Below are 11,869 nucleotides of genomic sequence, written 5' to 3' on the forward strand. Positions count from 1 at the left end.
TTTTTAAAGTTTGGCATTCATTGTTTATTTAAAAAACAACAATTGGGCAGGGATCAGAGGCTCACACCTGTAATTCCAGCACTTTGAAATGTCGAGGCAGCTGGATTCCTTGAGCTCAGAAGTTCAAGACCAGGCTGGGCAACTTGGAGATACTGCATCTCTGCAAAATATATGAAAATTAGCTAGGTGTGGTGAGGCTCACCTGTAGTCCCAGCTAATCAGGAGACTGAAGCTGGAGGATAGCTTGGACCCAGGAGGTCGAGGCTGCAATAAGCCGTGATCGTGCCACTGCACTCCAACCTGGAAATAAGAGCAAGACCCTATCTTAAGCAATCAAAAAAATCCTATCTGAAGCAGACAAAAACAGTCATATTTTATATTAAAATATATATGAAATGAGTAGAATTATTAACAGGAACCCTGTTTTCTAAATGGTGACCCTTTAAACACTGATTCTTATGGAAGTGGCCAGTACTTTTTGTAAATCATAAAACATGTTTTCTTCAATTTGGTGTGTAAATAAATATCAGAGTTTGCACTTCCATTGGTTCTTAAATAGGAGAATATTTTCAGAAATGGAAGCGTATAAAATGCATCAGGAGTTTTGACCCAATTCCCTAGTGATTGATGGAGGCCAGCCAATCCTCAGTTGCACCTCAGAACCTGCCATTAAATTTAAAATAGAAGATCAGAAACTAAACTTCTAAATTGACAGTGGTCCGACTTTCTCTACCAGCTTCTCAGAGGACTTATCTCTACTGTCACTTTTAATTCTATTCAAGCTGTCAGAGCCTTTAGGCAACCTGTTTCATTACCCACGTCTCAGGCCACACCAATATCCTTAGTTTTGATTAACACTCATTATAGCTTTCTAGTTTCTGAAGCCTCATCGGTAAACTTTCTAGGTAGAGATTTGCTACATAAATTGAATGCCATCTTACAATGTAATGGGAAAGGTGTTTTTATCCCCTTGACCTCAGACCAAACCTCACACTTTCTGTTTTCCCTGATTGAGACGCGTCCTCTGAAGAGGATGCAACCTCAAGTGATATTCCAATTACTTCCAGTTACTGACATTCCAATTAGTCTCTGGGCCTCATATGCAAATGAAGTTGCATTGCTACAGAGCACAGAGACTGTGCACATTACCTGGAAAAGGAATAAGCCTTTTCAACCAATAGCTCAATGCCCTCTTGTGTCAATATGCAGAACAAGGAACTGAATCTATACTAGACTCTGTTACAGCAGAGTGCCCATTAACTTTACCTTCTCCCACTATTAACACCCTAGTCTTGCCAGTAAAAATAAGAAGGGAAGTTTGATTTTGATAAGAACCAAATTTACCAATTTTACAAATTCTAATAGCCACAATTCTTGTAGTGCCTCACCACTCTACAGTTCCCATTACAACCACTATTTGTACCCCGGTTCCTGCTTATGCAGGCTGGTTTGCTTGAATGGAGCTCTGCTCCGCTGTCTTTTCCATTCTTTTGCACGCTGATTCACAGTTCCTCTGTGCAGTTCTCTTTCGAGGACAGTGGGCATGGCCTGCATACCTCAGGAATATTGTTGCTCCCCCATCAATATTTTCCCAAGTCCTTAAGGCTTGCTCAGACTTGTAACTTTTATCCAAGGCTCTACTCTTGTTCAGTATACTGATAATCTCTTTGTACCCAAGCTAAGCAAGGTGGTCTTATGGATTTCCTCGTTCTCCTAGAGACACGAACTGAATTAGGTCATAAAGCCTCGCAATCTAAATTTCAGTGGGTGCAGAAAGTTACTACTTAGGATGTGAGATATCTCAGGGCACCCAAAGCTCAGCCAGAATGTCTTGAATCAATTTTTTTTTTTTTTTTTTTTTTTTTTGAGAAGGAGTCTTGCTCTGTCGCCCAGGATGGAGTGCAGTGGCCGAATCTCAGCTCACTGCAAGCTCCGCCTCCCGGATTTAAGCCATTCTCCTGCCTCAGCCTCCCGAGTAGCTGGGACTACAGGTGCCCGCCACTTCGCCCAGCTAGTTTTTTTTGTATTTTTTAGTAGAGACGGGGTTTCACCATGTTAACCAGGATAGTGTCCATCTCCTGACCTCATGATCCGCCCGTCTCGGCCTCCCAAAGTGCTGGGATTACCGGCTTGAGCCACTGCGCCCGGCACCTTGAATCAATTTTATCCATTGCTGTCCCCAGAATAAAAGCAGGTATGGGCCAGGTGCAGGGGCTTATGCCTGTAATCCCAGCACTTTGGGAGGCCAAGATGGGTGGATCACGAGGTCATGAGATCGAGACCATCCTAGCTAACACAGTGAGACCCTGTCTCCACTAAAAATACAAAAAATTAGCCGGGCGTGGGGGCAGTCACCTGTAGTCCCAGCTACTCGGGAGACAGAGGCAGGAGAATTGCTTGAACCCAGGAGGCAGAGGTTGCAGTGAGCCAAGATCATGCCGTTGCACTCCAGCCTGGGCAACAGAGTGAGACTCTGTCTTAAACAAACAAACAAAACAGACGTGTATAATTCTAGGAACAGCTGGCTATCTTCACTGAGAATTCCTAATTATGCTGCCTTTGCTAAACCTCTGTATGCCGTCTTTTCAGATCTGCCTCAGAGCCTATTATCTGCCCCTCAGAGACATCGACCTTCTTTGGTTTTTTTTGTTTTTTGTTTTTTGTTTTTTGAGACGGAGTCTTGCTCTCTCACCCAGGCTGGAGTGCAGTGATGCAATCTCGGCTTACTGCAAGCTCCGCCTCCCGGGTTCACGCCATTCTCCTGCCTCAGCCTCCCGAGTAGCTGGGACTACAGGTGCCCGCCACCGCGCCCGGCTAGTTTTTTGTATTTTTAGTAGAGATGGCGTTTCACCGTGTTAGCCGGGATGGTCTCGATCTCCTGACCTCGTGATCCGCCCGTCTCGGCCTCCCAAAGTGCTGGGATTACAGGCTTGAGCCACCGCGCCCGGCCATATTGTCCCCTTAATGCGGTATTGTGATATATTAATTGACTGCATAGTATTTTATTGTAAAATATAACATATTCAGGCCGGGCATGGTGGCTCACGCCTGTAATCCCAGCACTTTGGGAGGCCGAGGTGGGCGGATCACGAGGTCAGGAGATCGAGACCATCCTGGCTAACACAGTGAAACCCCGTCTCTACTAAAAATACAAAAAAAAAATTAGCCGGGCGTGGTGGGGGGCGCCTGTAGTCCCAGCTACTTGGGAGACTGAGACAGGAGAATGGCATGAACCTGTGAGGCAGAGCTTGCAGTGAGCCAAGATCGTGCCACTGCACTCTAGCCTGGATGACAGAGCAAGACTCCGTTTCAAAAAATATATATATATGTGTGTGTATATTTATATGTATGTAGGTATATAGTTTATATATATCTGTGTACATATGTGTATATGTATATATATGTGTACATATGTGTGTGTATACATATATACACAGTTCACTTATTTTTTTATGCAGATGGTATATTGCAAGTACTACTGTTTATCATGAACTACCTTTCCAGTTATAAAGATTAGCATAACGGTGAGATGGTAGTTCATTCACTTTTGTTGCCAACATAAAAAGTGCTCCCTTGTGAGAATATGCCATTGTCATGTTTTTTGTTTTTGTTTGTTGAGACAGAGTCTCACTCTGTTGCCCAGGCTGGAGTGCAGTGGCACAACCTCGGCTCACCACAACCTCCGCCTCCCAGGTTCCAGCGATTCTCCTGAGTAGCTGGGATGACAGGCATGTGCCACCACACCCAGCTAATTTTTGTATTTTTAGTAGAGACGGGGTTTGACCATGCTGCCCAGGCTGGTCTTGAACTCCTGACCTGAGGTGATCCACCCGCCTCAGCCTCCCAAAGTGCTGGGATTACAGGCATGGGCCACCGCGCCCAGCCCCCAGAAGCATTTTTTAATTTTTTATTTTTCTTTTGAGACGGAGTCTTGCTCTGTTGCCCAAACTGGAGTACAGTGGCCGGATCTCGGCTCACTGCAAGCTCCGCCTCCCGGGTTCATGCCATTCTCCTGCCTCAGCCTCCCGAGTAGCTGGGACTACAGGCGCCGCCACCTCGCCCGGCTAGTTTTTTGTATTTTTTTAGTAGAGACGGGGTTTCACCGGGTTAGCCAGGATGGTCTTGATCTTGTGACCTTGTGATCTGCCCGTTTCGGCCTCCCAAAGTGCTGGGATTACAGGCTTGAGCCACAGCACCCGGCCAGCATTTTTTATGTGTGCCCTTCTGTTTGCTGGTTGGCCTTTGAATGGTAGTACCAGCCCCCACCCACCCAAATGGGTCTGGATTTCATGCCACACCCACCAAAAGGACAGAAAAAATCCCTAGGCAAGAGTATTGTGTGGAGATCTGGGGAGGTGGGAGCTGGTCCAGGTGGCTTGAAGGAAGCTGAAACAGTGCATTGGTTAGTTTGGCCTCTGTAGCGGCTCAAGGCTGGGGCGGGGGTTTTGTGAGGCTTGACCTTCTCACCTGCTGGAACCACAGGGTGAGTGGTACCCATGGATCTTCTTTTTTTTTTTTTTTTTGAGACGGAGTCTCGTTCTGTTGCCCAGGCTGGAGTGCAGTGGCCAGATCTCAGGTCAATGCAAGCTCCGCCTCCTGGGTTCACGCCATTCTCCTGCCTCAGCCTCCCGAGTAGCTGGGACTGCAGGTGCCCGCCACCTCGCCCATCTAGTTTTTGTATTTTTAGTAGAGACGGGGTTTCACCGTGTTGGCCAAGCTGTTCTCGATCTCCTGACCTAGTGATCTGCCTGCCTCGGCCTCCCAAAGTGCTGGGATTACAGGTGTGAGCCACTGCGCCCGGCCACATGAACATTCTTATCCAGTTGCATGATGGGTGGGCAGGGAAAGGGCTGTAGGTCTGTCAGTGGTCAAACATCAAAAATCAAAGTAGCCTCTTGACTACATTTCACCCCCTCCCCCGCCCCGGAATTTGCTCAGTGACTGAAATTCACCATGTGTCATGTACTTGAATTTTAATTTGGCCAAGTACAAATTTTAAAAGCCATTTGCCCAAGCAACATAGTATAATTTGAAAAGCAGGTCTTGGCCAGGCACAGTGGCTCACACCTGTAACCCTAGCACTTTGGGAGACTGAGGCAGGCAGATCACCTGAGGTCAGGAGTTCGAGACCAGCCTGGCCAATATGGTGAAACACCGTCTCTACTAAAAATACAAAAATTACCCAGGCGTGGTCGTGGGCGCCTGTAATCCCAGCTACTTGGGAGGCTGAGGCAGGAGAATCACTTGAACTCAGGAGGCGGGGGTTGCAGTGAGCCAAGATCACACCACTGCACTCCAGCCTGGGGGACAGAGTGAGACTGTCTCAAAAAATAAAATAGGCAGGGTACAGTGGCTCACGCCTGTAATCCTAGCACTTTGGGAGGCCAAGGCAGTTGGAACACGAGGTCAGGAGATCAAGACCATCCTGGCTAACATGGTGAAACCCCGTCTCTACTGAAAAATACAAAAATTAGCCAGGCGTGGCCGGGCATGGTGGCGGGCGCCTGTAGTCCCAGCTACTTGGGAGGCTGAGGCAGGAGAATGGTGTGAACCTGGGAGGCGGAGGCTGCAGTGAGCTAAGATCATGCCACTGCACTCCAGCCTGGGCAACAGAGCAAGAGACTCCATGTCAAAAAAAAAAAAAAAAAAAAAAAAATTAGCTGGGCATGTTGGCGCACGCCTGTAATCCCAGCTACTTGGGAGGCTTAGGCAGGCGAATCACTTGAACCCGGGAAGCAGAGGTTACAGTGAGCCGAGATTGTGTCACTGCACTCTAGCCTGGGTGACAAAGCAAGACTCCATGTCAAATAATCATAATAATAAAATAATAATAAAATAAAAAATAAAAAGTGGGTCTTGAAAGAGTATTCAGCCGGGCGCGGTGGCTCAAGCCTGTAATCCCAGCACTTTGGGAGGCCGAGACGGGCGGATCACGAGGTCAGGAGATCGAGACCATCCTGGCTGACACGGTGAAACCCCATCTCTACTAAAAAATACGAAAACTTAGCCGGGCGAGGTGGCGGGCGCCTGTAGTCCCAGCTACTCGGGAGGCTGAGGCAGGAGAATGGCGTAAACCCGGGAGGTGGAGCTTGCAGTGAGCTGAGATCCGGCCACTGCACTCCAGCCTGGGCGACAGAGCGAGACTCCGTCTCAAAAAAAAAAAAAAAAAAAAAAAAAGAGTATTCAGATGCAGTTGTCTCGGGGCGTTGGAGTTCCATGGCATCTTTTCAAATATTTCAGTAACGTTTTAGACCATTGTCTTATTTATTGTTGTTGGGGGAAAGGCTTATGGGGTGCCTGTGTAAACCAACCATAAAAATATGGGACAATAAGTTGTGGAAAGCCACAAGAGGCCTCTGAGGAGGAAAGCCTTCTTATCGCCATTATGTTCCCATGCTCAGAGCGAGACCCGCTCTCTTATCCATAAACACTGTGTTCAAGGAGAAAGACACTCCTTTGAAGCACCGGAATGTGGACAGACGTGCAGGCTCCTAGTTAAGCTGCTCCCACTAGCTACTCTCCGAAGGACAGCACAAAGGAGATTAATTTAAACCACCACTGCTATAGATTACGCGTGTGACGCACTGCCTCCCTTTCACCATTTCGCCCTGAACGTCTGCTTCTTAGATCTAAGTGACTGCACTCAATAAATAGTGAGGAGACCAGAACTTGGTGCCTTTTGCAGCCTCCATTGTGCAATTGGCCCCCTGGCCCCCACTCTTTGTGACCTCTTAACCTGTCTCTTCTCATTCCTTCATCGCCACTGGACTTTGGGTACCCTACGGGTGATGTTGAGGCTGGTCTCCAACAATTACTTATGCAACCCTTCCAGTACCCACGTACAGCATACAGCCAGCAGCCCCTTTAAGGGAACATAACTCTCCCTGGCTGGCCAATAAATAGTCCTGAGCCAAGCAGTCATCAGCTGTTGCATCTGCCAGGGAGTGTTATCCTTCACGGAAAGCATCTAAAGCATTAGCTATCCGCCGCGTGTGGTGACAGTGTGCTGAATGTTTTCCGATGGCTTCCTGGTTTGAGTTGACAGGACGACATCATGTGTGCCAAAGGCAGTGCCTGTCATGGCCCGAAAAGTATGTGCAATGAGCAGAAAATTAGCACACTTGTGTCAAGAGGAGGTTTGGGAGTGGGTGTGAGATGGAGCAGGGACTCCCTCCTTGGGACCTGTGGGTCTCCCAAGCATAGAACTAAAGAACAATCTTGGGTTTCTTCAAGGTAAATTTCAGTCACCTACTTGGCCTCAAGAAGTAAATAAGCAACTCGATAAGCAAGAAGGTAACAGTAGCCTAAAACAATAGCCAAGGAAGCTAGAATCATGGGATGTTTCGTTCTCCTATAGAAACTAAAGATGGTTAGGCATGGTGACTCACACGTGTAGGCCCAGCACTTTGGGAGGCTGAGGCAGGAGGATCGCTTGAGGCTGGGAGTTTGAGACCAGCCTGGGCGACATGGCAAAACCCTGTCTCTACAAAAAAAAAAAAAGAAGAAAATTAGCCTGGCATGGCAGTGTGTATCTGTAATGTCAGCTACCTGGTAAGCTGATGTGGGAGATCTCTTGAGCCCAGGAAGTGGAGGTTGCAGTGAGCTGTGATCACACCACTGCACTCCAGCCTGGGCGACAGAGCAAGACCCCATCTCAAAAAAAGAAAACTAAAGATAATTTTTTTTTTTTTTTTTGAGACGAAGTCTCGCTCTGTCACCCAGGCTGGAGTGTAGTGGTGCAATCTCTGCTCACTGCAAGCTCCGCCTCCCGAGTTCACGCCATTCTCCTGCTTCAGCCTCCCGAGTAGCTGGGACTACAGGTACCGCCACCACGCCCAGTTAATTTTTTTGTATTTGTAGTAGAGACGGGGTTTCACCGTGTTAGCCAGGATGGTCTCGATTTCCTGACCTCGTGATCTGCCCGCCTCAGCTTCCCAAAGTGCTGGGATTACAGGCGGAGCCACCGCGCCCAACCAGATAACGTCTTAATATATGTCTCTGAGGTGTTTTTCAGAAACCCCAACCCCCACCAAACAAATTATCCCACGAGTAGACCACAAGTGGACAAGATAAGGGGGAACTGGGGATTGACCTCTGACCTCCACTTTCTTTTTTTTTTTTTTTTTTGAGACGGAGTCTCGCTCTGTCGCCCAGGCTGGAGTGCAGTGGCGCGATCTCGGCTCACTGCAAGCTCCGCCTCCTGGGTTCCCACCATTCTCCTGCCTCAGCCTCCCGAGTAGCTGGGACTACAGGCGCCTGCCACCTCGCCCGGCTAGTTTTTTTCTAATTTTTAATAGAGACGGGGTTTCACCGTGTTAGCCAGGATGGTCTTGATCTCCTGACCCCGTGATCCACCCGTCTCGGCCTCCCAAAGTGCTGGGATTACAGGCTTGAGCCACCGCGCCCGGCTGACCTCCACTTTCTACTCCAAATTTCTTCCTGAGGGTACTGGAGTTGGTCACACCCATGAGCCAGAGCTAATATTCGTTTCTACTGATGCTGCGTTTTTAACAAAGCTTCTCTTCACCAACTGCAAATTGGAAAATCTTTGACTCTACCTATGACCGGTAAGCCCCCCACTTCAAGATATACCAGCCTTTTAGGTCAAAACCAATGTGTAACTTTTATATATTAAGTTACCTTTTTGCCTATGACTTCTGCTCTTCTAACATTTACCCCTGCCTTTAACAACCCTTACCTGTGAGCCACCAAGGGTGCTGGGACTTAAGCATGAGCTGCCTGATCCTCCTTGCTGGACACCTCGCAAATACACACTTTCCTTTCTACCACAGCGAACCTCGGTGCGGATACCTGGCCTTACGTTGCTGGGTGAATGGACTCCAGTTCAGTTCTCAAACAGGTGCCCAAGAGGAAATACTGACCCTTCCCCCAGGTCACACAGACGACAGATGATGTTCAAAAGAAGGCCCAAGAAGGGACATAAGAGTCACGGCCGGTAGAGAACTATCTCAGTTAACAAAACCCCAGGGGAGTGACCATTTTGAAATAAGCATCTGGGCCGGGCGCGGTGGCTCATGCCTGTAATCCCAGTACTTTGGGAGGCCGAGGTGAGCAGATCACAAGGTCAGGAGATTGAGACCATCCTGGCTAACACAGTGAAACCCCATCTCTATTAAAAAAATATATACAGGCCGGGCGCGGTGGCTCAAGCCTGTAATCCCAGCACTTTGGGAGGCCGAGGCGGGTGGATCACGAGGTCAGGAGATCGAGACTATCCTGGCTAACACGGTGAAACTCCGTCTCTACTAAAAATACAAAAAACTAGCCGGGCGTGGTGGCGGGCGCCTGTAGTCTCAGCTACTTGGGAGGCTGAGGCGGGAGAATGGCGGGAACCCGGGAGGCGGAGCTTGCAGTGAGCCGAGATTGCGCCACTGCACTCCAGCCTGGGAGACACAGCGAGACTCCGTCTCAAAAACAAACAAACAAACAAACAAAAATATATATATATACATATACAAAAAATTATTTGGGCGTGGTGGCAGGCGCCCGTAGTCCCAGCTACTCAGGAGGCTGAGGCAGGAGAATCGCTTGAACTTGGGAGGCAGAGGTGGCAGTGAGCCGAGATCGCGCCACTGCACTCCAGCCTGGGCGACAGAGCGAGACTCCATCTCAGAAAAAGAAAAAAAGAAAAGAAAAAGAAAGAAGCATGTGTTAATGTGTTGTGGGTTGTACTCTAAGGTGCCAATAAGTCTGATGATCAGGACAAAGTAAGGGGCCCTAAAGGCTGGGGTTGAGCCTAAGTAAAGCTGTACACGGTGGAGAAGACCCATTTAGAAGACCATGTGTGGTCTGTAGTGTCAACAAGATTTGTTTGAGCCATCAGTTCCACGAGGCCTCTAGCCCCAGAGTATAAGAGAGCAGAAAGTTTCTTTTTTTTTTTTTTTTTTTTTTTTTGAGACGGAGTCTCGCTCTGTCGCCCAGGCTGGAGTGCAGTGGCCGGATCTCAGCTCACTGCAAGCTCCACCTCCTGGGTTTACGCCATTCTCCTGCCTCAGCCTCCCGAGTAGCTGGGACTACAGGCGCCCGCCACCTCACCCGGCTAGTTTTTTGTATTTCTTAGTAGAGACCGTGTTAGCCAGGATGGTCTCGATCTCCTGACCTCGTGATCCGCCCGTCTCGGCCTCCCAAAGTGCTGGGATTACAGGCTTGAGCCACCGCGCCCGGCCATTTTTTTTTTTTTTTTTTTTGAGACGGAGTCTCACTCTGTTGCCCAGGCTGGAGTGCAGTGGCCGGATCTCAGCTCACTGCAAGCTCTGCCTCCCGGGTTCACGCCATTCTCCGGCCTCAGCCTCCCAAGTAGCTGGGACTACAGGCGCCCGCCACCTCGCCCGGCTAGTTTTTTGTATTTCTTAGTAGAGACGGGGTTTCACCGTGTTAGCCAGGATGGTCTCGATCTCCTGACCTCGTGATCCGCCCGTCTCGGCCTCCGAAAGTGCTGGGATGACAGGCTTGAGCCACCCCGCCCGTCCCAGAAAGTTTCTTTGAATGCCTTATTCAAGAGCCCAGTGTTGGCCGGGCGCGGTGGCTCACGCCTGTCATCCCAGCACTTTGGGAGGCCGAGGCGGGTGAATCATGAGGTCAAGAGATCGAGACCATCCTGACCAATATGGTGAAACCCCTTCTCTACTAAAAACACAAAAATTAGCCGGGTGTGGTGGCAGGTGGCTGTAGTCCCAGCTACTGGGGATGCTGAGGCAGGAGAATCACTTGAACCCGGGTGGTAGAGGGTGCAGTGAGGTGAGATTGTGCCACTGCACTCCAGCCTGGTGACAGAGTGAGACTCCATCTCAAAATAAATAAATAAATAAAAGAGCCCAGTGTTGTGTTGGAACAGGAGTTAAAACAAATTAAAGAATGTGTAAGCAGAAACTCAGTTGTAAGGAAGAAAACCCAATTCCTGGCCGGGCGCAGTGGCTCACGCCTGTAATCCCAGCACTTTGGGAGGCCGAGGCAGGTGGATCATGAGGTCAGGAGATTGAGACCATCCTGGCTAAAACAGTGAAACCCCGTCTCTACTAAAAATACAAAAAATTAGCCAGGCGTGGTGGCGGGCGCCTGTGGTCCCAGCTACTCAGGAGGCTGAGGCAGGAGAATGGCCATGAACCCAGGAGGCAGAGCTTGCAGTGAGCCGAGATCGTGCCACTGCACTCCAGCCTGGGCGACAGAGCAAGACTCCGTCTCAAAAAAAACAAAAAACAAAAAGCAAAATGAAAACCCAATTCCCCCTGAGAAAAAGAAAGAGCTGGAGTCCTTTAAAAATTAACTGCCTGTTTTTCTGTGGCTGGTGAGCCTTATCTCTCCTCCTTTCCCAGGCATTGTGAAGACCCTGTTTCCCTAGCTGGGTAGCTGCAATGTCATTAGACAGATAAACTCAAGTTGTAAAACATGTTTTTCCTTGAAAAGTAAGAAATGATGTAATGCATGTCTCAGTTAATTGAATAACTGTCTTTGTTTCTCGCTTCTGTAATATCCTTCCCCCTGCACAAATCTCTCCCCGCCCCACAAAATGCTTAAAAGGTAACTTAACTCTTTGTTGAGGGCTCAGTCATTTGCATGTTACTCTGACTGGGTCGGGGCACCTAAATAGTAAATATCCTCCTGAACACATCGGTCTCTCTGATTCCTTATCGATCCCGCTACAGTGTAGTTTGAGAAAAGAACTGAGCACCTTGGTCACTGTCAGTAATGTCTCTAACCCCAAGGGTAGGGTGTGTCTTGGTGAAACCCTGTATTGTGGCCCAGCAGGATAATGTCTGGTGGGATTGGTAAGGAACATGCTCATTTAAGTGGCTACCATGATCAAAGTATAGGGAATAGCCTCTGCAAAGGTGAGCAGTGGGCGGGGACC

This window comes from Macaca fascicularis, chromosome 19, assembly GCF_037993035.2.
Source record: "Macaca fascicularis isolate 582-1 chromosome 19, T2T-MFA8v1.1".
Classification (NCBI taxonomy): Eukaryota; Metazoa; Chordata; class Mammalia; order Primates; family Cercopithecidae; genus Macaca; species Macaca fascicularis.